The sequence below is a fragment of the Coturnix japonica genome, chromosome 2, assembly GCF_054131305.1.
Source record: "Coturnix japonica strain WE chromosome 2, WE-NBRP24, whole genome shotgun sequence".
NCBI classification, from domain to species: domain Eukaryota; kingdom Metazoa; phylum Chordata; class Aves; order Galliformes; family Phasianidae; genus Coturnix; species Coturnix japonica.
Genome location: NC_140664.1, coordinates 77,657,589 through 77,663,235, shown reverse-complemented (window position 1 = coordinate 77,663,235; position 5,647 = coordinate 77,657,589).

Here is a 5,647-nt window from a genome sequence, read left to right as displayed (position 1 = left end):
TTCCTGGATAGGCTTTTGTAACCTTAAATATATATTAATATGTTTCCTATGTATTACTGTGGGAAAACGAGGAGCGGGCTTGTGCTCAAGGGCACCGGATCAGCCATTCATATCCCCATGAAAATCAGTATGGGATTAAGATCAGAATGCACAAGAGCTGCTGTTAATCTGTGCTTTGCTGCGTGTTCAGACACAGGTGAGAAATCGCTCTGTGATGGGACTGCACACCTGGGAGGAGCATTGCTAAAGTGTTGACATTTCTACCTGCCCGTTCCCTTCCTTCAGGTCTCTTTACCATAGCGATGGTATCTCAGCAACTACACGGCTGTGTCTGTTACAAGAGGGAACCCTGCTGCAGGCTGCCTTTGTGCTCATCAGGTATTTCAGTACAACTGTTGTTTTAGCCATTCAGATTAGCCTTAATAAACATCCATCCACAGCGTTTGGAGAATTCCTTTCTGTCAGCACGTGCCAGCAGACACGGTAAGTTGCTGCAAATTCTTTGTGTGGAAAAGATATTTCTGGAGCATGTAATATATGCGTTCTTAATAGACACTTAATTATAGCCACCGTCAAATGGAAGTGTATTTGACCACATTGCCTGAGGTTTTGGTGAGGAAGGCTGAACAGCTCTGAGCATCACAAGCTGGTATTCTCAGCCTCCTTCTGAATGGCTTTCACCCTCTAGAGTAGCCTGGTGATACTTCTTGTCCACTGGGGGTCTTTACCCCTGACCTGAAAGGCACGCGCTCCCCACAGCCTGCCCAGGGCAGCATTTTCACTTGCAAATGTGGACCTGGGAGAACTCTGCCAGGCAGAATTTGGTCTCATGGGGGATTCTCACCCGCTGCCTCCCCAGGATGCTGAATGTCTGCAACGTGCATTCATGCATCTCTTGGAAATCAGACTGCTCGAGACCATAGCGGGCACCTGGATGCCCAGCACCAACAGCAATAAGCTCTATTTCAGAGTGAAAGGTTGTCATGGGATTGTGTCTCTCCTTTCCTCCTCTTCCTTTGTGCTGCCTAGAATGAAGAGTGAGTTGTTTCTATACAATGAATTATTTCTCCCGGAGCTCTGCCATACGAGTTTACTCTGCCTCTGTGCTGCGCTGTCAGTCATCTTATTGAGTGGGAAGATGGGTGTAGGGAAGACACATTCACACAGCTCCCTGTAGTTCCAGTCTATCCAAACAGTTCTCATAGTGAAAAAAATGTTTCTTTCCATGTGATTGCTGAGTCCACATGAGCAAAATGCTGCGAGGGACAAATCAAAGAGCAGCATTTCCCCCTCGAGCCAAGAGGAGGAACTGCTGCTGTTGAGATGGCGCTGCTGATTGCATGTGGCATCCCTTCCACAGGAGATAGTGCAGGAAAAGATCTTTTTTTCCCATTCTTAAAGGTTTTTTCATACTTTATATTTCCTTTCCAGCTCCACAGTATATGGGATGATTTACTTAAGCTGAGTAAATGTTATTTGTAATCTTTGTTACGCCTTCAAACCCATTCTATGAGGCAATTTAGTGAGTGCTGATGAGAAGTGTGCAGGTTTGTTGCATACCCTTGGGGACTTCTGCTACCACCCAGTGATGGCACCCACAGAAGTCACACCACAAGGGTCCTCTCCAAGCAGCTGCCCAATGCATTTCCCCTTGCTCTCAATTCCATCAGTGCTTGCCTGGTTTTGCCTTCTGCAGGGTGTCAAAGCTGTTGGTGGCTACCTGTGCTGGTGTCCTTTCTGCAGCTGGACTGGGTGCTTCTCCACCTTTGCCTTCAGGGCCCAGGGTGCAGGGAAGCTGCACCCTGTTTCTGGGTAATTGTTCCTAAGGAAAGCTGCCAAAGAGGCTGAAGAAGCTCAGGAGTGCCAGGACCACTCATACAAGCTGAGCATGCACAAGTCAGTGGGACATGGCAGCACGTGTCTGAGGGGGCTCAGAGGGCTGGACGATGTCACTGCAAAGCCACGCTTTGACATTTGTGACAGGGGAAGTCCCAGATGACTGGAAAAGGCCGTATGTTACACCCATCTACAGCAAGTGCAAAGAAAGATTTGGGAAATTACAGATGAGTCAGCCTCACTTGAGGCCCTGGAAAAATTATGGAGCAGATTCTCATAAAAGTTGTTTCCAAGAAGAAAACTGAGAGAAGCTAATGCCTGTCTCAGCTAACCCAGAGCTCTTCCCCTGTCAGAGTTCACCATTTGCATTCTCATTGCTTCAGGAGAGGCCTGCAAGGCTGACTGTACTCATGGAGATGAGGGCAAAGAAGGCCTGAAGGAAAACCTTCCCAGTTTGTCATCTGTAATTAACCTGGCTGCCTGTTCAGCAGAGGTCCTGCCTTTTCCTTGACCTATGTGACAGCATGCATACAGTACATCAGTACTTCCTTGCTACTCTTGACATCTCTTGGAGGTCTGGGCTCTGGCTGGGCTTCAGTCTGCATCTCAGCGTGCCTCAGCAGCACTTTTCTTGTCTCCTTTGGGTCCCTATTCCCTCTTCCGTACCTCTTACACTCCTTTCTGCAGCTGAGTTCTCTCAGCAGCTCACTCTTCAACCCTGCTGTTTTTTGTGCACATTTTGCCCTTCAGGGGCAGGGCAGGTGGCAGCACCACTTTAACTTTGCCACCCCCAGTGCTTTACACCAGGTGAAGCCCATATAGAGCTGCTCCCCCTCTCCTTTGGGGAAAGAGCTCAGCAGCCAGCAGGTGGGCCAGGTTTCCATCTGTGCCTCTCTCAAATAATCAGCATCAAAGAAACAAAGGTCATAGGCAGCTGCAGGAGAGACAAAATCACAGGGCAGCGCAGGAGGACCAGCCATTTCAGATGCAGAAACCACGGCCCTAATAGGCTTTTCTTATTGATCTGCACCAGATTTTAATGGCAGGCCATTTCAGTGAAGTCTCAGTTGTTTGAAGCTCCTTAAATGAGGATTTAGGAGGTATTTTTCAGCATGCGGGCTAGACATTAAAGTTCTTAATTACTTAGTCTTTATGAAGCAGCTCGGTTCCTCAACCTTCTCTGCTTTTGATTCTTCCTAGCATTTATTTCTCCTTTTTAGTGTCCTGAAGTACAGAAGTTCCTGCTCCCTGTGGGGAACACATAGCACCGTTTCCCTAAGGACATTTGCTTTTTGCATCATTTCAGCTTCTCGCTGGGCTTTTTGCAAGCTTAGTTGGTGATAAATGAGCCAGACAACAGATGGCAGAGCTCTCTCTGTAATGTGGAAAGCGGTCCTTTACCAGAGGCGTCCACTTAAAAATGCAGCTGCTCGCTGGTGTGCAGCCAAACTTCCTCCTGAGGACGCCCTCTGAGAGCACTGCAGCAGGCTGCTGGTAAAGGCATCCTGCAGTGCAGCCCCACTCTTTTCATCCTCACCTTGTGGAGCCGACAGGTCAGAAGCTCATCCAGCTCATCATCGTCATTTACCCGAACGGTCACTGCAAGGAGCTGTTTCTTTTGTTTGGAAGGATGTTGCACGGATGGCATAGAGAAATGCAGAGAAATAATTCTGCTTCAGTGCTCTTTTGGGTGCAGATCCAAAGGTCGTGGCTGTCAGTGCGGTGGGTGACTCAGCCTCATGTTTGAGCAATGTGATCTATGTGGAAGCACAGAAGTCCCCGTGCGGTGCGTGTTCCCATGTGTGCATGGAACGTATTGAGGTACTGTCGCCTCTCCCTCCGGCACCATTGCCGCTAGGTGGAGCCCCGGGGCAGCGCCTGCGCGGGAATGGTTCGGGTTGGCAGGGATCATCTGGTTCCAACCCCCTGCTATAGGCAGGGTCACCTCTCTACACCAGGTTGCTCAAAGCCCCATCCAGCCCGGCCTCGAATGGCTTCAGGGAGGGGGAATCCACAGCCTCTCTGGGCAACCTGTTCCAGTGTGTCACCACCCTCACAGATGCTGATGGTCTAAAGAGTCTAAAAAAAGCGCTGATCTATGGTGGTTGATTTGTGAGCAAAGACGACTTACTGAGATTAAAAAATAGCACGTAGATGTAACACAGCTACTGTAAAAACGTACTTTTTTAAAGCAACGATTGGAAGCCGAGTGATTGAGAGCCTTATGGACTTCCCTTGCATGAGCAGCTACCACAGCATCAGGTACTGGTAGAACACTTGTGTTCAGATTCAAACCTGACTGAAAACACCACAGACAGCCTGGAACAGGCTGCCCAGGGAGGTTGTGGATGCCCCGTCCTTGGAGGTGTTCAAGACCAGGTTGGACGGGGCCCTGGGCAACCTGATCTAGTAAATGTGTATGTTTGGTGGCCCTGCCAGGCAGGGGGGTTGGAACTACATGATCCTTGAGGTCCCTTCCAACCCGGGTCATTCTGTGATCTGTGTGACTCTGTGACATGACTTGGTTTTGCTTAGGATCGATTTTAAAATAGCTGAGCAAAGCTGAGGTTGCACAGCACTTGGTTTCAGAGCAGATTATCCCTTTGTCTTCTTTTACATACAGCAAACCGCCCCTCAATGAACCAGCATCATCCAAATCACTAACAGAACCGGTCCCAGCTTACAGTGTTTATGGGCTTCTGGAATGGGGCATGTTTGCATGGGAGCCACCTGAGCGACCACCATGATCCTGCTATGATACATGGGCTGTTTTGTGCAGTCTGCAAGAACCACTGCAGACCTCCTTGTATCAAAAGAGGCTATTGGGAGTACTTGCAGTTCTGATTGTGTCACCTTCTAGGTTAAAAACACATAAATCATTTGCCTTCCTTGAGTTCAAACCATAATCCATTCCTACAAAGGCCACGTCCCATCACACAAAACAAGGCTTCTCTCTAAGTTTTGAATAGACGTGGATCTTTTTCTTCCTTTCCCCATGACAGTTTTCAAGTCTTGTCTGGAACTGATGGCCCTTTTCACAAAAGTTTTTGCCGTAGACCTCAATACATATAAATGAAGCAATGATGGCACCACACAGAGAAGATAATCAATGTCACTTTTCAGATTAACAGTGAGAAAGATACGTGTCTGCAAAGAGCAAGACTCAAAGGCTCTTTTTTCCCTCCCTGAGTGGGTGTCTGATTAGAGCAGCTTATCCCATATTAAGGCTGACACAGGACCAAAGACTTTGTGTGTAGCTCAGGGTTCCCAGGTTGTGCAAGCTGCCCAAGCATGACATCCTCTTTGAAATCATTAGATGTTCTGCACCCAGCTGTGCTGGTTATGTGACGGAATCACATATGAGGTTTGGCACGTGTCAGGAAAAATGCTCTCATAGAGCTCTTATAAAGCAGAAGTCTGTTTGCTGCACCGCTGTTGAAAGGTGCAGGCCATGTGCTGTGAGATGAATGGAAGACATTTGTAATGGAATACATCCGTAATCTTCACAAAGTACCTGACGAGGTCAGTGTGTGTGCAGAAGGCCGTGCTGCTCAGTCCATTCACATCTGCTTGAGAACAGATAGATCCCCTGTCAGTTAATTTGGGTGAGCTCTGAGGGTGCAGGCTACCCACACAACTTGCAATCCTGCATGAAACTGATTGTTTTTGACATTCATACTTCCTCTCTAGATTAAGGTTTTGCAGCTCTGACCTACATTCATTGAGCCAGCAGCTACAGCCCTTAATCATCACATATTTGTTACTACACCTCAGCCGGTGGCTTTCAGCCCCACAGCTAAGCAGGGCAGAG